The sequence below is a fragment of the Choloepus didactylus genome, chromosome 7 (genome assembly GCF_015220235.1).
Source record: "Choloepus didactylus isolate mChoDid1 chromosome 7, mChoDid1.pri, whole genome shotgun sequence".
NCBI classification, from domain to species: domain Eukaryota; kingdom Metazoa; phylum Chordata; class Mammalia; order Pilosa; family Megalonychidae; genus Choloepus; species Choloepus didactylus.
The window spans coordinates 51,416,454-51,440,348 of NC_051313.1; positions in this window are offsets into that span (position 1 = coordinate 51,416,454).

Here is a 23,895-nt window from a genome sequence, read left to right on the forward strand (position 1 = left end):
TGACATAAAGCAGTCTACATCATCCCTGTTTCACAAATTAAGGTATTTAAAAGGAAAACACTTTAAGGTTTGTAAATAATCTTCAAAATCTTTTAGTGGACAAAAATAAATGCAAAAAACTGCTGCCTTGTCTCCAGGCACATGTATTGACTGACACTTTTATCCTCCTCCTGCTTTCTATTCCTATACTAAGATAATGCAACTGTATTCTTGCCAAAAATGTCATGAATAGCCTCCTGTGAGCACATATGGCCCAATTCAAAGAAGAAATAGCTTATAATAATTGTTAAAACCACTGTTTTATGTTAAGTTAGTATTACTGCCTGATTTCTATGTTTAACTTTTTTTGGCTTTTGATAATAGTGCACATGTATACGTAATTTATAATCATCGGTTAAAAGAATATATAATTATATATACACATTATGGCAAAAGTTAAAATTTAATAACCAGGCTAGCTGCAAACCAGATTGACTGACCAAATTATAAACCCCTTGCTTTTGGGCATTGATGGGGGAATGCCAGTTTCCTAAAAGTTGCTGATGTTTGTTACATGTCCTAAGCAATGATTTGGACTTTCACATTTTTTTTCATTTGTACTTCTATTTTTATATTCAAAATTCCATGATGTCAAATATTGTATGTACATACTTTTTGCCATACTAGAGGACATTTTGTTTGTTTGTTTCAACATGTGTAAAAATAGAGAATGAGTCAAAGTCCCTGATTCTGGGTTAGGAAAGGGTAGTATTAGAATCAGAGGAAGGAACTCAACTCAGCTGCATTTAGCTCACAGCAGAACAGTGTTAAACTGGACCCTTCTCGATCAGGAACCAAGGGCTCAGTCAGTGAGCACGTGAGGGGATTAGGCACAAGGGCCAATCCTCAGAGTAGTGGTTACTAGGATCTGTGGTCAGTCACGTGGGCTGGAAGAGAGGGTACCCACTCTGTGTGGAGAGGCCTGAATCAAACACTGCTCACAAGGACGTGGGGAGAAGCAATTCCGAGAAATCATGTGGGATTGGCACCCAGCTCCAGACCCCAAAGTGGTAAAGCCAACGAAAAGGCAAGAGGGGATCTGGACCTCAGTCTCTGGTGAAAGCTCACGGGATTGTCATAGAGCAATCAGCCTCTGTACTAGGGAGATCAAACAGCCAGAAGAGGCCAGCAACCCAGAGACAAGAGCAAAATTGCTTCAAATCAGCATTAAGTAAATGCAAGGTATTTACAGAGTCCTTCAGTAAGTGGGTGCAGAAGAAAGATTGAAACAAAACAATCACGTTGACACTATGAAAGTCTTAACAATGTAAAAAACAAAACAAAACACTATTGCCTCAATTATATTAATATAGCTTATGAAAGTATTCTGAAGAAATGAACTTTGACAATAAAACTTTATATGGCTAACTGCCCCAGACAACTCTTCATCATTCTTGCATAAATCTAGCTGTTTGGCATCATCGACACAGAGCAAGACATGAAGATTTCAGTTTGTTATTTCTGAAATCCCTTTCAAGAAAATACTTTCAAAAATGCACTTGGCCATCTTATCTGAATAAATACATTTATGAACATTGTTACCAGGTAGCAAGAGGTGATCCCTGTCCAATGTTTGCAGAGATTTTATAGTTGGCAAATATGGTGAAAGATTTGCAAAGATATTGGGCTGTGAGTGTGTTTACATTGGATAAGTGAAAAAGCCCAGCTTGTCCAGTGAGCTTCATTAATGTTGACAGTCAATTTGGAGAATATCGGCCCAAAAGCTTGCTTTTCTTATCCAAACATTTAGGTCAAAATTATTGGGGAAAATGCCTCAACTCACACCTTTTGGTTTTTAAGGGAAGAGGCATCAAATTTATGAAACATAAAATCTTTATTACTTGATGAGATTTTCTTAAATTCCATTTGAAAATACTTACTGGGAACATACTCTATGATAAAAAAATTTCACTACTGAGCTTTTATTTTTTTTTAATTTTATAGCCTCAGACATTTGTAGGTTTGAAGTAGTTACACGTTACTTACGGTAACTCTTGGAAGTATCACATATAATTAAACCCTGAATCTAAATCTCTGATCACCTGGTTTTGACAATTTCTGTTTAGTGTATTCTGCCAACAACATATTAATTAGATGTGGCCCAGTGGCTCCAGGTCATTGCAGAAAAGCAAACAAAGCTCCAGGGATTACAGTGCTAAACTCAACTGTCTTCTTGGCTGCTTTGTAAAATAAAGGAAGTAGAGACCAAAAGTATTTCTCATAGAGACTAGCCAAGTGAGGAAAAGAAGGGGCTGGGGACACATGGATTACCAAGATTATACATTTCTATTAATCACTGATTTTGCTGATTTTCTAGGGAAAATATGAAGGAGAAAATAAACAACTTCAATCTTATAAAACAGTTGTAGAAAGTACACTGCTAAATAGCAGAAGCAAGTGTGGGAAACATTTGTGCACCACACTGAGGAGCTATAACTTGGTCATTCTGGGAGTTATTGTATTACCCGTCCCAATCATATCAACATTTGGTTGAGGGTGGTTTTCCCAAAAATATTGGTAATAAAATGCTAATTCCCAAATTCATTATTACAGTAAGGAGAATGAGGACTACTGGGGGAAAATCAGCATTCTTTGACAATACTGACCTGAATGATTGAATTAAAACTCATGTCAGTTACAATCCCGGCATACATCATAATGAGGCCCTTCCAATAGGCTTCATTTCGTTATAACAGTGAGTAGTAAAGTAAACCCAGCAAAGGTAAATTAATCTCAGTAGTGCATTTTGTCCTTCCTTTCTTAGAATTTTAGAGAAAAAAAGATTTCCTGACTTTAGAAACAATTTCCCTGGCAGAAGCATTAATTTCCTTCTGCATTCAATGCTGTGCAAGGATGTGGATGCCTTTGCATTTCCCAGCGTGTGGTGTTACTTTGGGAGTAAAACTTAAATGGGACCCAGATGTGTCTGCCTTGGGCGTTCCAGCTCCTGACTTCAAGCCTGTGGTCTTCCTTGGGCCAAAGCTGATTCATAACTCAGCACCTTTCAGACTTCCTCAAAAAGAACGCACACTCCCAAAACATTATTGAGATATGTAAAATTTATTGAATACTTTGAAGGGAGAGAAAGGAAGAGGTTTGCATTGCAAACTCCATAGCAAACAACTGAAAAATGTGTGTGTGTGTGTTCATATAATCTTCTCCTAAGCTCCCTTCTCAGTCACCCTTCACTGTGGAGTTTCCCCCTTTCTCTCTTTCTGATCATTCTTGCTGACTTTTCTACTCTTTTTCTGGATCGTCCCCTGGAAAATTCAAATTACTTCCTCTCTTCTGTGCAGAGCAATTCACTTCTGCCTAGCTTTCATTCCAAACGGCAGACACTCAAACCCAGCATGGCTTTCCATCAAAGAGCTCCCCGGGTAACAAAATCCACCTGCCTTATAGGACAGTTTATTGACCTTTTGGTATCTTATCTTCCAGGCTAAGCAATTCCTCCAAGTATGCTTTTTTCTATAATATATATAATGTTCTCCTTAAGAACAATTCTGGAGAATGAAATATTCTCCATTTCTTTTCATGAAACAGTTACTTTCTCCAATTCAGCAACTTCGATAGCTTACAACTACACAGTAAGAAATGTCAAGGAATTTGATAATCCACAAATATATCTACCAATTCCCTGGAGATTTCTCCCCTAGAGTAAATTCCTGAAAATTCTAATATGAAACTATAAATTGCTACACATGGTTTGGTCTGTCTAGAAGGCGTAGTTTTAAATAGATATCCTTGTTTGAAAGTCACCTTGATCACCCATCATCACTTCTCTACTCCCTTCCACAAAGTATATCCATTTTCCAGAAAATTGTTTATCTTGTACATTTATATTATTGGGATTCAAACCTTTGGAAAGAGCAAATTAAACCAGTGAAAGAGCTTATTCAAAGAGATATCCTCCTTTTTCATAATAGCCCACATCAAAGAAAATTTGGACTTGCAAATGTAGGCATCAAATGGTGTAACTGTAGGTTTAAGATGTATGTAACTGAAAAAACTAAGTGAGCATTGGTTTACAAGTCTAAAAGGGTCCTGGTGGGGTGATGGGGAGTGGGGTAGGGTAGTAATGATGTCTGTTTCAGTTTTCTAGTCTGCAATGTGATGCTATGTTATGTTGGCAAAGAAAGGACTTAGGCGGCTCAGAGTCACAGATACAGGTCTGAATATTGCTCCACATCAGATTGTGTGGCATTGGCAAGTTACTTCATCTTTCTGAGTTTTATCTTTCTCATCTGTCAAAGAGGAACAACAGATCCTTCCCAGAGCATTACTGTGAGCATTAATTATACCTGTTCTACACATGGAAGGATATCAAGACTGTGTCACTGATTTTCATGGATAGCATGGTGAGGGTTTTCCCCTTTCTTTGGTGAGCCTCTTCTCCTAGTCTAAACTCAGGGTGCCCCCTTGTCAGACCCTACAATCATGTGTGTTTGACACTCATCTATCTTCCATTGAGATTACTTTGATTCAGTATTTCTCAAAAATTAATGAGTTACAACTACATTTATGAGCTTAGGCACTTTTTCATGGGCCCTTCCTCCATAAAAAGCACATTAAAAATTGTTTTATGAACAAGATGGTATAAAGATGACTCTAATCTAAGCTGTATCCATCATTACATATCCATTATGATAATGTTCAAATTTTCTTTTGATTTTTTAAAGAAATTAAAACATCTTTGTAGGTGCTTTTATTGTGCTTACTGAAAGCTTCTTGCTCCTGTTTGAGCCTCCAACTTTTCATTTCTGGTAATTTTTTTCAAATTCTCAGTCCTCTCCCTTCTTTTACTCTTTGCTGTACATGTTAATTTTCTTTAATCTCTTTTCACAGACTCAATCCTCTTATCCTTTTATCATCTTTGTTGCCCTCTTTAGATGCCTTTGGATTCTAGCCAAGGTATTGATGTTTCTTTTTGGTAAATGCAAAATTATACATGATACCCTGGGCCACCTAATGTAGACCATATTGAAATAAAATGATTTATTTACTCTTCAGATGTGAAGCTCTACTGTTAGAACTTTTCTAAGAGCATTTATGCTTTTTAAATTGTATTTGTTTTTAGTAGCTGTTGGGCCATATTTAATTTCTTCTGAACTCTTACCCCCAGATTTTATTACTTTCCAAATGTCATTGTTTCATTCATTCCTTTTTTGCCTTCATACCTAGAACATTCCCAAATCAATAATAAATCAAACACTTAGCCATGGAGATTCAACACACCATCACCTGTCTCCAAAGTGTAGCCCTTCATTAAAGTGAAAGCAACAACCCAAAGGACCTAGCTTTTAAGAGGGCTTACAGCAAAGTGGCAAACGAAACATGACCCAATTCACCTTGCGTTGATACTTGGTGATCGTGTAACTTAAAATGTTCACTTTACATCGATCTAAAATTTATTTACACAATTTTTTGTTTTATTTTATTTACTAGTTTTAAATTTTGTTTTATACTTACTTTCAAAATTCTAGGTGTTTAAAAAGAATTGATTTCTCTTACCCCCTCCCACAGATTTACTGGTGAGCATTGGATTGAAGTTTAAAAGAATTGAGATACATTTTTTATTTCTACTCTTCCTTGTTCTAAAATAAAATTTGAGGCCCACAAAGATGCATGCAATATGGCAATACAAAATACATTTTAAGTGAATTAAGGAAAAAAAGAGAAAATAAAGATAAGAAAATAAGTCAGAAAAAAATATATAGGGTAACATATGCCACGAGCACTCACACTCCTGCTGGCAGCAGGCCATGGATTTGACTTTAAACTCAGTTTTTGAATACTTTGTAAGGCAAACAATGTATGCCTCATTTTTTTTTTTTTTTCACCTAAACACAGGTAAAACATATTTACCAGATACTTACCTAGGATAAATAGAAATTATATCAAATCGTTTTTATATGGTCATGACTCCCTTGGAGGAAAGATAAAGGACCACATGGTAAAGGTTACCTTCCTTCTTGCCTTATAAGGGAGGGGGCAGTAAGTCTCATTAACACAAGGAGAACTGCCAAGGAGTTACATCGATACAGAAATTCTTATCTGCTTTTTAGAAATTATCAGAGCCATTAATTTGTGCAGTGCCTAGCTCAAGGGAGTATTATCCATAGACAACATGTTGGGAAAAAAAAAAAACACCCAGAAATACAGAAAAGTATGAAGAAGAAAATAAAATGCAACTTAATGATATGGAGAAAATTCCTATTAATATCTTATTCCTTTCAAGTTTTATTATTTTAGGACAAATTCCTAAAAGTGGAATTCTTGTGTCAAAAGATATGACATTGTTTTAGTTTCCTCAGCTACTTAAGCAAATATCATCAAATGGGTCGTGTTAAACAACGGGAATTTATTTGCTCATTTGAGAATGGGAAAAAGTCCAAACTGAGACATCAACAAGGCGATGTTGTCTTCCTGAATTCTGGGGCTGGCTGCTGGCAATTCTAAGTCCTTAGCTTGTCACACGGCAAGGCACATGGTGGTACCTCCTGGTCTCTCCCTTCTCTTCCTGGTTCCATTGATGTTCAGCCTCTTGCTTCCTGTGCCTCTCTTTCTCTCTTTGTCTCTCTCTCTCTCTCTCTCTCTCTGTCTGAATTTCATGTTGCTTATAAAGGACTTGGTAATGGATTAAGACCCTTCCTGACTGGGCTGGGCCTCAACTTAACTGAAGTAACCTTGGCCAGAAGGTCCTACTTTTGATGGGTTCACACCCACAGGAATGGATTAGATTTAAGAACATGTTTTTTCTAGGGTACATACAACTTCAAACCACCACAGATACTTTTTAAACTCTTGATTCATTTTGCCAAATTATCCTCCAATCTGTAGCATATGCAAATAGCCATTTTAGTGCACTTTTGCCAATTTTGTACCTCAGTTTCCTCATTTATAGCATGAAGACTTTCCTTATATTAATCAAATTAATATATATCTCATTTTCCTCATTTATGAAATGCTAATAATATTACCTTTCAATACCTTTCAATAATCGTATTATGTCATAGAATGGTTGTATTAAATGAGTTAAGGTAGGGAAAGGACTTAAAGCCATATATATAGTTTTTCTATTTTTATTTGCAAATTGGGGAGGTCAAAATAGTTTCTCATTTCATACATAATTATTAGGAAGGTGGAACACTTTTTCATATATTCAGAGGACATTCACGCTTCTTCTTTGTTATATTGTCTGTTCATATTCTTAGTACAATTTTCTGATAGGTATTTATTTGTTCATATTTATTTTTATAAACTCTCTATATTAGGGATATTAACCCTGTATCTGATATAAATGTTTCAAATATTTCCCTCAGTTTGTTGCCTTTTAATTTTGGTTGTATATTTCTTTTTTACATGCAAATAATACTTTTTTTATTAAGTCAAATAACCAATCTCTTTTTGCACATATTTTTCCTTTTCTTTCATATTTAAGAATTAATCTGATATCCCAAGAGCATTAAAATATTCACCTATGTTGTTTTTTATTTATTTTTTTACATTTAATATTTTTTAATGTATACATTTAATTTTTTAATCATCTGTATCTCCAGTGTTTTCTGATGTGATTGGTAATTCAGCATTTAATCTGGAGTACAAAATCATGAATCCTCCAATTCAATCAAGTGGTAATGGAAAAGTAAAATACCAGTGTACCATGTCGCAGCCCAAGAGGGCCATGCCAGCCCAGAGGCCAAAGAAGACAATGAGCATTTTCTGATACATGAACTTTTATTCAGGGCTTACTTACAGGGTGAGAAGTCATGGAGAGATCATGACGGCTCTCTCAGGCTGGGCAGGCATCACGTTCACAGGGAAGATGACCAAACAATGCAAAGAGGACAGAAGGCCTCTTCTAAGGGTTTAAGACAAAAGGCCCTCCTAAGGGTGGGGGGAGCATAGATGCAGGAATAGGTCATTTTGACCTGGGGGGTGGTGCAGGAAGGACTAGAATAACACTTGAACAATTACATTTTGCTCTTTTTGTGAGACTAAGAGCCTCTCACTTCCTGCCTGCTTGCATAAAGTTACATTTTAAGGTCAATTTACCCTTTTTCTCTTTACTGGCTTAGAAAGACAATAGGTTAAACATTTAGCTGCCTAGGTCACGCAGACTGCTGTGCACCAAAGATCTGCAGGCCTGTTTTGCTCAGGCCATGGGTTGCCACATACCATTTAAATAAAGCTTAACATTTCACAGAAAAAGAGAAATAAAAATTTTAAAGAACAACTTGCCTAAGAAATATCAGGCTTGATTTCCATTGCCAATTGCACAATAAATAGTCCTTGCTCTTGAAAGCTTAGTATTTACCAGGAAATCCTCAAATCCCTCCCTACTCCCCTAAATTTTACAATTTTTATATGGATGAAATCAAGCACTAATTTATCAGGCATTGCTCAGTTGAACAGAAAATTTTTGTAGTACACAAAAGACCTTCCAGCATTTTTTATCTTCGATTACCCCATGCGTTTGTTTTCATGTCACATTTTCCCCGAGATCTAGCTTTCAGATGCATGGATACTCTGCCCAGTGCTCTGGCTGTATTCATTTCCATATTGTCTCTCTTTATCCTGGAAGGGCTCCCACTTTCCCACTTACAGGACCCTGGTTGTTTGCCATATACTTTCCCATAAGTCACATCTGATTCTTTAGTGATCTTCAATTATAGGAGCGTTCTATGTGTTTCCTCCTTCAGTTGTCTCACTGACTGTATTATGTTACAGTCCCTAATGCCTTGTGCTTTGATTCTCCACAAAAGAAAAAAAAAAAAAACATTTATTTTAGCTTCTAAGATCCTCTCTGAAATGTCTGTGCATAGGCTAGTATGCTAATTTATCACATACAATTTATCTTCTGTGGAAATCTGCATACTTCTACTGAAGATTTTAGGTGGCTGTTTATCCCACTGAAAACTGACGTATTCAATAAATTTCATCCACTGAAATATTTTCTATTGTAGAAACATCACTTAATAAAAGTTTTTCTTTAAATTGATACACCTAGCAATGAAACTGGAAAAATTGTTTGCAATCAGTTGCTAAAAATGTATTAATAAAAATACTCCTGGATCCAGACTTCTAAGTGTTGGAAAGAAATAGAACTTATATCAATAGACTGATATTAAATTAAGTAAATATTAAAACAATAAAATAAAAATTCTTTTTGGCAGAATAAGTTGCTTATCAGTAGCTCTTATCTCTTATACAACTTAGTTTAGAATGTAAGTGGCTAAGTAATTTTAGGACACATGGACATCAGAACTCTTTGGGTGTTCATTATTTTACGTTTGAAAACATATAAATATTGCTGTCTTTAGACACAAAGTATGCAAATGTATACCAGATCCCATTTTCGACTTTGTTTCTGCAAGGTCACCAGCAAAGTTGTCCCTAGATATGAATGTTTCTCATAGGCTCCTTGGGCTCCCCTTGGATTTTCTACATCATTGTCATTATCAACAGTTGTTTAGCTCTCCCATGTGCTTTTCCAGGAGAGCTGGTTACTACGGAGACCCCAACTATGGTTGTTAAAGAAGAACCTTGCTTCTTTAACCTAACTGTGAATTCCACAACATCCTAAGACTAATCTTCCATGGGGATATTGGGAATAGCAGAAATAAGCAGTATTTTCATTGAGATCTGATTTTTTAAAAAGACATTTTTTGGAACACTGGAATAAATATCAGTTCTTACTCAATTGCAAGAAGGAACAGGGCCAATATCAATATTTTAAGAACTGTGGAAAAACAATTATAAAGTTGGATGTTACTGAAATTAGATGAAATGAATGTATATGAATATTTTGTTGGCTAAAGGAAGGAAGTCTTTGCCAAGTGGGCCCTTTTTAGTAGCTGGATGAGTATAGATCATTAGTGGGGGAGCTTAAAAGCAACAATGCATGTTACAAATTAGCTGGCTTGGGATTGCACTTTCTTGGAATTTTAGACTATGCGTAAGAACAGCACCAAACATGGACTGTGCTCATTTGGCCCTTTAATTTTTTCATTCGACAGTGGCATGCTAAATGATGGGAGGAAGCATCTCCATAAACAGTAATGATTTGTGGCTGATGTCAGCTGCAAAGCCATCTAGAAACAATCCCTTACTGTAGCCTTGCTCATCTGAGCAGCTGCCATCTCCCTGGCCCCAGCTTTTACTGTTGCAGAGCTGGGCAACAAAAACAATGGTCCTGCACCTGCTGCCGGGCCTGCCAGTGATGCACACCATTCAAGCCAGGAGGAACAAGACCATGAAAAGCAGGTGCACACCCTAGCTCACTCAGCTGCTCCCCTTTCTGGGTGCTGCTCTCCTGCCAGCCCAATGGCCAGTCCAGTTTGCCCCACAACTGTGGTGTGGACAGAGAGAGCATCACTGGAGAAAGAAGACCCCCTGAAGAGGCAGATATATAAATAAATCTAGTCAAGTCAGACTCACCGTTATCAACTTTCTGTGGGATAAAAAGTGTAAGTGGAGTGTCAGAGAGGGCCACATGTGGGGAACCTAGTCCAAATCCTGTATCCTTTATTTTACTCATATATTTTTATGTCATTCCCTTTTGTCAGCACAATCAAGGGGAGATAGAGCCTTGTTTACCATAAGAGGGAAGGGGGATAAGAATCTTTTATGATGGCTCATACCTACTCCTTGACTTACTCGTTCTCCGCTCTCCTTGGTAACCTTACTTACGTCCATGCTTCAACCAACACTTCTAACACAATGTCTCCCAAACCATTGCTTCACTTTAGAAACCTGATACTTTGATGCTGGAAGTAACCACTGGAATTATCCTATCTAACCTCCAAATTTTAAAGATGAGAAGACTGAACCTCCAAGATGTCAAGTAAAACCTTCCAAGATTATACCAAGAAGGAACTAGCAAAACCAACACTAGAATTGAGACTAGAACCGAGACTCCTGACTTCCAATAGTTTTCTTTCCACCCTAACTAACACCTCCCACAGCATCACACCCCCTTCCCTTATTTCTCTTTCTATAGCCACTTCCTATTTCAGGTTGTCAGTAATTTTCATATGACTTTTGTAATAGTTTCCTGGTTGATAACCCACCTCCTCTCTCAAATCCATTCTAGATAAATACTGCAGATTACATCTTAAAAATCTTTGAAAGAGCACTGTTTCATGATTATTCTAACTCAAAAACCTATAATGGTTTCATTTTGATGCAAATTTCATCAAAAAGGATCTGGCCCACCTTGTCGGTCCAATATCTAAAAAGCTCCTGCATCTCTTTTATGCTCCAGCCAAAATTGACAATGCCATGTTCTTGGAACTCTGCTCATGCTTTTCTATCTACTGCTCTTTTCTACTTGGAATGGACCACATCTCTGCCTGCCAATATCTTGCCCCGCCTTCAAGGCTCAGTTCAACTCTTCCATGAAGCCATCTCTTGTACCCCAAGCTGACTGTGACAGATTCCTTCTATGTTTTTCCATGACATGCAATTTTCCCTTTCATAATGCATTTATCCCACAGTTACTAGCGTATGTATTTTGTCCCTGCAAATAGACTTTAAATTCTCCCACGTTTGAGATTCTATTCTACACATTCTTGTACCCTCCACAGTACCTAATATAGTGCCTTGAATATGGTGGGTGCTGAATGAATATTGATTTCATATCATAGTATTTGAGCAAGATCTAACAACAGCATAATATTTAGAGCTTAGAAAATTCATTTCAACTTTGCAATTTGTATACATAGCAACACAGCATCTTGGAATTAGGAACCAAAGCCCAAGAAAGTGGGATTCTTTCAAAGAAATTTTCCAAAAATCTAAGATGTAACAGAATATCTGAAGAAATAATAGAAACTACAGCTCTGCCATCCAAACTGCTTTGGTCAGACGAATCACAGCTGGTGTTCAGAAGCCAATTCAATGCGAAGAATATGGCACATGGCCCCATGGTTCCAGGACCCGCTATGCAACAGAATCCTCATTCCAGATGTCCTGAGGTAGAACCTCTAGCAACCTGAAATTACATAGGGCTCCTCTAGTGATTCTATTGCCTGGCTTTCATACATGGGATCCCTCTCAAAGACAGCATGCCCACAAACTTGTATTGGTGCTCATGGTGTTGGGGCTGGGGAAAAGGAACAACCAGTTAGTATTTGTTTTAAATTCCTAGTTGTTTAAATAATTCACATTATGGTCACATCTTGTGATAGGACCCAGCAGGTCCCAAGATAACTCAAGAGTGATGGGTAGAGATGGCGGGGCAAGATGGCAGATTGGTGAGCTGTATGTTTTAGTTACTCCTCCAGGAAAGTAAGTAGAAAGCCAGGAACTGCGTGGACTGGACACCGCAGAGCAATTTGACTTTGGCTATACTTCATACAACACTCATGAACACATCGAACTGCTGAGATCAGCGAAATCTGTAAGTTTTTGTGGCCAGGGGACCTGCACCCCTCCCTGCCAGGCTCAGTCCTGTGGGAGGAGGGGCAGTCTGCACTGGGAAGGAGAAGGGAGAACTGCAGTGGCAGCTGTTATCGGAAACTCATTCTACTGATCCAAACTCCAAACATAGATAGACTGAGACCAGACACCAGAGAATCTCAGAGCAGCCAGCCCAGCAGAGAGGAGATAGGCATAGAAAAAAACAGCAAGAAAAACTCAAAATTAAAAGCAGAGGCTTTTTGGAGTTCTGGTGAACATAGAAAGGGGAAGGGCAGCGCTCAGGCCCTGAGGCTCATATGCAAATCCCGAAGAAAAACTGATCTCTCTGCCCCCTGGATTTTTCCTTAATGGCCCTAATTGCTTTGTCTCTTAGCATTTCAATAACCCATTAGATCTGCGAGGAGGGCTTTTTTTTTTTTTATCTTTTTTTTTCTGTTTCTAAAACAATTACTCTAAGAAGCCCAATACAGAAAGCCTCAAAGGCTTGCAATTTGGGCAGGTCAAGGCAAGAACAGAACTAAGAGAGCTCTGAGACAAAAGGCAATAATCCAGTGGCGGAGAAAATCCGCTAAACACCACAACTTCCCAAGAAAAGGGGGGTGTCCACTCACAGCCATCATCCTGGTGGACAGGAAACACTCTTGCCTGTCGCCAGCCCCATAGCCCAGAGCTGAGCGGACAACCCAGTGTGACGGAATTGCTTCAAATAACATGCACACACCACAAAACTGGGTGTGGATGTTAGCCTTCCCTGCACCCACAGCTGGTTGCCCCAGAGTTGGGAAGGTGGAGCAGTGTGAATTAACAAAGCCCCATTCAGCCATCATTTCAGCAGACTGGGAGCCTCCCTACAAAGCCCAGCAGCCCAGAACTGCCCTGGGGGGACGGCACTCACCTGTGACATAGCACAGTCATCCCTCCACAGAGGACCAGGGGGTGCATGGCCTGGAAGAGGGACCCACACGCAAGTCTCAGGGGCCATACGCCAATACCAAGGACTTGTGGGTCAGTGGCAGAGACAAACTGTGGCAAGACTGAACTGAAGGACTAGACTATTGCAGCAGCTTTAAAACTCCAGGAACACCAGGAAGATTTGATTGTTAGAGCCACCCCTCCCTCCCTGACCACCCAGACACACGCCCCATATACAGGGCGGGCAACACCAACTACACACGCAAGCTTGGTACACCAATTGGACCCCACAAGACTCACTCCCCCACTCACCACAAAGGCAAAGCAGGGGAGAACTGGCTTGTGGAGAACAGGTGGCTAGTGGATGCCACCTGCTGGTTAGTTAGAGAAAGTGTATGCCACGAAGCTGTAGATCTGAAAAATTAGAAATAAGGACTTCAATTGGTCTACAAATCCTAAAGGAACCCTATAAAGTTAAGCAAATGCCAAGAGGCCAAAAACAACAGAAAATTCTAAAGCATATGAAAAAACCAGACGATATGGATAACCCAAGCCCAAACACCCAAATCAAAAGATCAGAAGAGGCACAGTCCCTAGAGCAACTAATCAAAGAACTGAAGATGAACAATGAGACCATACATAGTATGGGATACAAAAGATATCAAGAAGACCCTAGAAGAGCAGAAAGAAGACATAGCAAGAGTAAATAAAAAAAATAGATGATCATATGGAAATTAAAGAAACTGTTGACCAAATTAAAAAGATTCTGGATACTTATAGTACAAGACTAGAGGAAGTTGAACAATGAATCAGTGACCTGGAAGATGACAGAATAGAAAATGAAAGCACAAAAGAAAGAATGGGGAAAAAAATTGAAAAAATTCAAATGGACCTCAGGGATATGATAGATGATATAAAACATCCAAATATAAGACTCATTGGTGTTCCAGAAGGGGAAGAAAAGGGTAAAGGTCTAGGAAGAGTATTCAAAGAAATTGTTGGGGAAAACTTCCTAAATCTCCTGAACACCATAAAGACACAAATCATAAATGCCCAGCGAACTCCAAATAGAATAAATCCAAAAAACCCACTCCAAGATATATTCTGATCACACTGTCAAACACAGAAGAGAAGGAGCAAGTTCTGAAAGCAGCAAGAGAAAAGCAATTCACCACATACAAAGGAAACAGCATAAGACTAAGTAGTGACTACTCAGCAGCCACCATGGAGGCGAGAAGGCAGTGGCACGATATATTTAAAATTCTGAGTGACAAAAATTTCCAACCAAGAATTCTTTATCCAGCAAAGCTCTCCTTCAAATTTGAGGGAGAGCTTAAATTTTTCACAGACAAACAAATGCTGAGGGAATTTGCTAACAAGAGACCTGCCCTACTGGAGATACTAAAGGGAGCCCTACAGACAGAGAAACAAAGAAAGGACAGAGAGACTTGGAGAAAGGTTCAGTACTAAAGAGATTCGGTATGGGTACATTAAAGGACATTAATAGAGAGAGGGAAAAAATATACATGACAAACATAAACCAAAGGATAAGAAGGCTGATTCAAGAAATACCTTCACGGTTATAATGTTGAATGTAAATGGATTAAACTCACCAATTAAAAGATACAGATTTGCAGAATGGATTAAAAAAAATGAACCATCAATATGTTGCATACAAGAGACTCATCTTAGACACAGGGACACAAAGAAATTGAAAGTGAAAGGATGGAAAAAAATATTTCATGCAAGCTACAGCCAAAAGAAAGCAGGTGTAGCAATATTAATCTCAGATAAAATAGACTTTAAATGCAGGGATGTTTCGAGAGACAAAGAAGGCCACTACATACTAATAAAAGGCACAATTCAAGAAGAAGAAATAATAATCATAAATCTTTATGCACCCAATCAAGGTGCATAAAGAAACACTGGCAAAACTAAAGGAAGCAATTGATGTTTCCACAATAATTGTGGGAGACTTCAACACATCACTCTCTCCTATAGATAGATCAACCAGACAGAAGACCAATAAGGAAATTGAAAACCTAAACAATCTGATAAATGAATTAGATTTAACAGACATATATAGAACATTACATCCCAAATCACCAGGATACACATTCTTCTCTAGTGCTCACGGAACTTTCTCCAGAATAGATCATATGCTGGGACATAAAACAAGCCTCAATAAATTTAAAAAGATTGAAATTATTCAAAGCACATTCTCTGACCATAATGGAATACAATTAGAAGTCAATAACCATCAGAGACTTCAAAAATTCACAAATACCTGGAGGTTAAACAACACACTCCTAAACAATCAGTGGGTTAAAGAAGAAATAGCAAGAGAAATTGCTAAATATATAGAGGTGAATGAAAATGTGAACACAACATACCAAAACTTATGGAATGCAGCAAAAGTGGAACTGAGGGGGAAATTTATAGGACTAAATGCATATATTAAAAACGAAGAAAGAGCCAAAATCAAAGAACTAATGGATCAACTGAAGAAGCTAGAAAATGAACAGCAAACCAATCCTAAACCAAGTACAAGAAAAGAAATAACAAGGATTAAAGCAGAAATAAATGACATAGAGAACAAAAAAACAATAGAGAGGATAAATATCACCAAAAGTTGGTTCTTTGAGAAGATCAACAAGATTGACAAGCCCCTAGCTAGACTGACAAAATCAAAAAGAGAGAAGACCCATATAAACAAAATAATGAATGAAAAAGGTGACATAACTGCAGATCCTGAAGAAATTAAAAAAATTATAAGAGGATATTATGAACAACTGTATGGCAACAAACTGGATAATGTAGAAGAAATGGACAATTTCCTGGAAACATATGAACAACCTAGACTGACCAGAGAAGAAATGGAAGACCTCAATCAACCCATCACAAGCAAATAGATCCAATCAGTCATCAAAAATCTCCCCAAAAATAAATGCCCAGTGCCAGATGGCTTCACAGGGGAACTCTACCAAACTTTTCAAAAAGAATTGACACCAATCTTACTTAAACTCTTTCAAAACATTGAAGAAAATGGAACACTACCTAACTTATTTTAGGAAGCTAACATTAATCTAATACCAAAACCAGGCAAAGATGCTACAAGAAAGGAAAACTACCGGCCAATCTCCCTAATGAATATAGATGCAAAAATCCTCAACAAAATATTTGCAAATCGAATCCAAAGACACATTAAAAAAATCATACACCATGACCAAGTGGGGTTCATTCCAGGCATGCAAGGATGGTTCAACATAAGAAAATCAATCAAGGTATTACAACACCTTAACAATTCGAAAGGGAAAAATCAAATGATCATCTCAATAGATGCTGAAAAAGCATTTGAGAAAATCCAACATCCTTTTTTGATAAAAAAACTTCAAAAGGTAGGAATTGAAGGAAACTTCCTCAACATGATAAAGAGCATATATGAAAAACCCACAGCCAGCATAGTACTCAATGGTGAGAGACTGAAAGCCTTCCCTCTAAGATCAGGAACAAGACAAGGATGCCCACTATCACCACTGTTATTCAACATTGTGCTGGAAGTGCTAGCCAGGGCAATCCGGCAAGACAAAGAAATAAAAGGCAACCAAATTGAAAAGGAAGAAGTAAAACTGTCATTGTTTGCAGATGATATGATCTTATATCTGGAAAACCCTGAGAAATCGATGATACAGCTACCAGAGCTAATAAACAAATTTAGCAAAGTAGTGGGATACAAGATTAATGCACATAAATCAGTAATGTTTCTATATGCTAGAAATGAACAAACTGAAGAGACACTCAAGAAAAAGCTACCATTTTCAATAGCAACTAAAAAAATCAAGTACCTAGGAGTAAACTTAACCAAAGATGTAAAAGACCTATACAAAGAAAACTACATAACTCTACTAAAAGAAATAGAAGGGGACCTTAAAAGATGGAAAAATATTCCATGTTCATGGATAGGAAGGCTAAATATCATTAAGATGTCAATTCTACCCAAACTCATCTACAGATTCAATGCAATCCCAATCAAAATTCCAACAACCTACTTTGCAGACTTGGAGAAGCTAGTTATCAAATTTATTTGGAAAGGGAAGATGCCTCGAATTGCTAAAGACACTCTAAAAAAGAAAAACGAAGTGGGAGGACTTACACTCCCTGAGTTTGAAGCTTATTACAAAGCCACAGTTGTCAAAACAGCATGGTACTGGCACAAAGATAGACATATAGATCAATGGAATCCAATTGAGAATTCAGAGATAGACCCCCAGATCAATGGCCGACTGATCTTTGATAAGGCCCCCAAAGTCACTGAACTGGGTCATAAAGTTCTTTTAAACAAATGGGGCTGGGAAAGTTGGATATCCATATCCAAAAGAATGAAAGAGGACCCCTACCTCACACCCTAAACAAAAATTAACTCAAAATGGATCAAAGATCTCAATATAAAAGAAAGTACCATAAAACTCCTAGAAGATAATGTAGGAAAACATCTTCAAGACCTTGTATTAGGCGGACACTTCCTAGACTTTACACGCAAAGCACAAGCAACAAAAGAAAAAATAGATAAATGGGAACTCCTCAAGCTTAGAAGTTTCTGTACCTCAAAGGAATTTCTCAAAAAGGTAAAGAGGCAGCCAACTCAATGGGAAAAAATTTTTGGAAACCATGTATCTGACAAAAGACTGATATCTTGCATATATAAAGAAATCCTACAACTCAATGACAATAGTACAGACAGCCCAATTATAAAAATGGGCAAAAGATATGAAAAGACAGTTCTCTGAAGAGGAAATACAAATGGCCAAGAAACACATGAAAAAATGTTCAGCTTCACTAGCTATTAGAGAGATGCAAATTAAGACCACAATGAGATGCCATCTCACACCGATTAGAATGGCTGCCATTAAACAAACAGGAAACTACAAATGCTGGAGGGGATGTGGAGAAATTGGAACTCTTATTCATTGTTGGTGGGACTGTATAATGGTTCAGCCACTCTGGAAGTCAGTCTGGCAGTTCCTTAGAAAACTAGATATAGAGATATCCTTCGATCCAGCGATTGCACTTCTCGGTATATACCCAGAAGATCGGAAAGCAGTGACACGAACAGATATCTGCACGCCAATGTTCATAGCAGCATTATTCACAATTGCCAAGAGATGGAAACAACCCAAATGTCCTTCAACAGATAAGTGGATAAATAAAATGTGGTATATACACATGATGGAATACCACACGGCAGTAAGAAGGAACGATCTCATGAAACGTATGACAGCATGGATGAACGTTGAAGACATAATGCTGAGCGAAATAAGCCAAGCACAAAAAGACAAATATTATATGCTACCACTAATGTGAACTTTGAAAAATGTAAAATAAATGGTTTATAATGTAGAATGTAGGGGAACTATCAATAGAGAGCAATTAAGGAAGGGGGAACATTAATCCAAGAAGAACAGATAAGCTATTTTGGGTAAATTTAACATTCTGGGAATGCCCAGGAATGACTATGGTCTGTTAATTTCTGATGGGTATAGTAGGAACAAGTTCACAGAAATGTTGCTATATTAGGTAACTTTCTTGGGGTAGAGTAGGAACATGTTGGAAGTAAAGTAGTTAGGTTAGTTGTCTTTTTCTTACTCCCTTGTTATGGTCTCTTTGAAATGTTCTTTTATTGTATTTTTTTTAATGATTTTTTTAAATTTTTTTTATTTTTCATACAGTTGATTTAAAAAAAAAAAAACAAGAAAAAAAAATATGTAGAGCCCCCTTCAGGAGCCTGTGGGGAATGCAGGGGTATTGGCCAACCCCACCTCGATGGTTCCTAACATGACCACAGACATAGGCGACTGGTGGTTTGATGGGTTGAGCCCTCTACCACAGGATTTACCCTTGGGAAGACTGTTGCTGCAAAGGAGAGGCTAGGCCTCCCTATAATTGTGCCTAAGAGCCTCCTCCCAAATGCCTCTTTGTTGCTCAGATGTGGCCCTCTCTCTCTACCTAAGCCAACTTGAAAGGTGAAATCACTGCCCTCCCCCCTACGTGGGATCAGACACCCAGGGGAATGAATCTCCCTGGCAACGTGGTTTATGACTCCCGGGGAGAAATGTAGACCCGGCATCGTGGGATGGAGAACATCTTCTTGATCAAAAGAGGGATGTGAAAGGAAATGAAATAAGCTTCAGTGACAGAGAGATTCCAAAAGGAGCTGAGAGGTCACTCTAGTGGGCACTCTTACACACAATTTAGACAACCCCTTTTAGGTTCTAATGAATTGGGGTAGCTGGTGGTAGATACCTGAAACTATCAAACTATAACCCAGAACCCATGAATCTCGAAAACAATTGTATAAAAATGTAGCTTATGAGGGATGACGGTGGGATTGGGAAAGCCATAAGGACCACACTCCCCTTTGCCTAGTTTATGGATAGATAAGTAGGAAAATAGGGGAAAGAAACAAGCAAACAAACAAAGGCACCCAGTGCTCTTTTTTGCTTTAATTGCTCTTTTTTCACTTTAATTATTATTCTTGTTATTTTTGTGTGTGTGCTAATGAAGGTGTCAGGGATTGGTTTAGGTGATGAACGTACAACCATGTAATGGTACTGTGAACAATCGAAAGTACGATTTGTTTTGTATGACTGCATGGTATGTGAATATATCTCAAAATGAAGATTTAAAATAAAAAAAAAAAGAGTGATGGGTAGAGAATGGAACCTGTAGGATGGACTATGGAACCAGACCCAATAGGGAGGAAGTTGACAGGACAATAGACAATCAAACAGGAAAGCAGTGGGTGTGGATTTGATTGGCTCTCCACATGGTGGTCACAGTGATGATAGAAGATGGAGCACAACAGAAGATTCAACAGGAAGTGGAACTTGTGAACCAGGTACCTGGAAGTCATGTGACATCAGAGAATTCCATCAGTATGGAGTGGGGCAAGATAAAATAGGGGGTAGGAAAGAAAGGCCCTACCCCTTCAGGGAATGAGGTATCTGGAAGATCATAAAACTAGGAAGTCAGGCACAATGGGAAAACTAGGGCATAAAATAGAACTAGGCTATCATCAAAGGTGATATCCTTCTTTCCATCTTTTTGTCATCCTTCCATTCATATAGAAAAAATTGTCATGGACCTATTTGTGCTTGATGATGTGATTGTGGACCCATCGTAATCTGTCGGAATCCTCCAATCCCTTTTGCTTCAGGTAAGGAATGGTCGGAGGCAACACCCCAGACTATTGTTACTAAAAACATGTAACTAGTTAGCCTATTTATTTTTAGTAGTGTACCTATTTATAGGCTAATAGTAGTTAGCCTATTTATTTTTAGTAGTGTATGTGTTTTCCAAACAGCCCATATCTGTGAATAAAACATGGGCACACTTTCAGAAGTTAATTCAACAATATTGTTAAAAAAGGCTCTTTAGACTGTCATCATTGTTTTGAATTCCAGTTCTTCAGCTCACTATTGATTTATTTAGGGAAAAATTACCCAGCCATTAGATTTTTCCTTCTGTTGTTCTTTTCTTCCTCAGTCTCCTGTACCTTGCTTTATGGACTTTCATTGCTCATTACATTAATTTGTGAGCAGGAGAAGGAAAAATAAACTAAAATTAGTATGTTTCCTACTTTTTAGCAGCAGTATGATATGATTTACAGGAGGAGGAAATTGGGACTGTGAACTACAATTAAGCTTTTGAATTATCCAATTTCACTCATCCTTATTATTCATAACCCCAGGGAAGGGCTTGGTGTTCACAGTGAGTGGGGAAAACTTTCATGCAAGAACACAGTCTAGTTCCAAATGCTTCCTGCCAATTCTGGATAAGCATAAATTGTGTTTATTTCTTGAACATTTAACTTAAGAATCTGAATTTAAAATATGCTGCCAATAATTTCATCATTTATGTATTGTTAGTTAAACTGGTAATGTTTTCAAGCAAAATTGAGTTGCAATTTGTTTTTGTGAATACATTTTCACTGCTAAAAACAGTTTTATAGCTAAGTATAGATACAGAGCTTTCTTTGAATAGATAATCATCATTACCAAATTAAGCAATTATTTGAGTGTCCCCTCAATCCTCTAATGGCACATTATTTCAGGACTTTAACCTGCTGCTGACTTATCTGCCTCTTGGTAAATGACTTGCCAATCATTGTAATTGCATCCGTTATTCTTTCGGGAAATGTGCTCTTTTTTTCCCCTGATTTGTACTATCTTCGTGACATCTTGGTTGTTAAATAGGTGTTTAGGGTTGTCACCTCTGAGAGTTTCAATAGCAGGCATTCAATTCACTGGAAGAAGAGAGAATGGTTTGTTCCACTCTGATCTTTGTTACTTTTTACAAAATTTAATGTAAAAATTCAACATGGATTCTTTACAATGGCAAAATTCAATGTTAGTGTTATGACTAATACATCTTTCTCTCTCAGTCTGTTGTTTTCCAAAGCTGTTCTAAGCATCCCTCATCTGTACAATGCTCCACAGAAAATGGCTCTGGGGTCAAATGAGTTTGGGAAAGGCCACACTGCATTCCCACTTTTGGAGATGTCCAGGTCCCATTAGTATATTTTAGACTAAGTAAACTTGCTATAAAGCAACCTGCTTTGCTTTATTCAAGGGTTCTTCACATTTATTTGAAAAGAGAACCTCTTTCTGCCCTCTGGAAATGGTGTTCCAAGAAATGTGTTTTGAGAAACGTTGCTTTATTCTTTCATGCCTAAAACGCGTTTACTAGTAGCAGTGTCATTACTATATGTTAAGCATCCCTCACAAAAAGAGCTGCCTTCTGCTCAGCAAATTATGTGCTAGCTTTAAAATACAATGTAGATTCTGGGAAGATGGTGGCATAGAAAGAGGTGGAAGACCTAGTCTCCCCCAGAACAATTCATAAATGAACAAAAAACCAGTAAATAACCTGGAATGGTAGCGGGGAGACAAATGTGACTGTACACTCAACATCCACCGACATGAACTGGGAGGAATGCCCGAGATCACAGCATAAAATCTGTAAGTAAAATTGCGGACCCGCGCTGAGAGCCGAGAGCCTAGAGCCGAGAGCCCCTCCCTCACGGAAGCCGCGCTGTGCACTTTCTCAGCCCAGCCCCAAGTGAGGTTTTAGTGATAACAGCTCAATACAGACAGCGAATCCTCAACAAGCAGACAGAGACTTTTGGTGACGGCTGACCTTGGGAGAATCGGGGGAAATATTCTGTCTCTCGCTCTCTGTGGAGAAAACCTCGGCTGCTCTCAGCCCACAAGGAGTTGCAGTGGAGACGGCCTCACACAATCTGCATTCTGAGGTGAGCTGAGAGCCCCGCGGCACAGCCAGGCGACCCAGGGCTTCCCTAGAGGGACAGCACACACTGATGACGTAGCACGGCATTTTCTCTCAGCTGAGGGAGGATCGCGGCTGGGAGGGGGGGATCCACTCAGAGAACCCAGAGGCACTACGCCAAGTCTGGTGGTTTATGGGACACCGAGAGAGAGCTGCCCCTCCTCCCTGACCACCGTGCGCGCGCCCCACATTCAGGGCGGGCGACTCCAGCGGCATGCCCAGGCTGAGCTCCCCAACTGAACATATAAGAATCATTTCCCCACACTACTGACTGGAGGGATATAGGTGGCTCACAGACGCCATCTGCTGGTTACCTAGAGAAAGTGCACATCACCAAGCTGTGCCTCTGAAAAATTAGATTGATATCCTTTAAGAACCCTATCAAACAAAACAAATGCCAAGAGGCCAAAAACAACAGAAAATCTTAATGCATATGATAAAACCAGATGATATGGAGAATCCAGCTCCAAACACACAAATCAAGATTTCGGAAGAAACGTTATTCCTCGCAAAATTAATTAAAGATGTACAATCAAAGAACAAAAACATGGCAAAGGATTTAAAGGACATCAAGAAGACCATGGCCCAGGATATAAGCGCCATAAAAAAGACCCTAGAAGAGCATAAAGAAGACATTGCAAGAGGAAATAAAAAAATAGAAGATCTTATGGAAATAAAAGAAACTGTTGGCCAAATCAAAAAGACTCTGGATACTCACAATTCAAGACTAGAGGAAGCTGAACAACATCTCAGTGTCCTAGAAATCCACAGAACAGAAAATGAAAGAACAAAAGAAAGAATGGCGAAAAAATTGGAAAAAACCGCAATGGATCTCAGGGATACGATAGATAAAATAAAACATCCAAATTTAAGACTCATTGGTGTCCCAGAAGGGGAAGAGAAGGGTAAAGGTCAGGAAAGAGTATTCAAAGAAATTGTTGGGGAAAACTTCCCCAACCTTCTACACAATATAAACACACAAAGCATAAATGCCCAGCAAACTCCAAATAGAATAAATCCAAATAAACCCACCCCAAGACATATTCTGATCAGACTCTCAAATACTGAAGAGAAGGAGCAAGTTCTGAAAGCAGCAAGAGAAAAGCAATTCACCACATACAAAGGAAACAATATAAGACTAAGTAGTGACTACTCAGTGGCCACCATGGAGGCGAG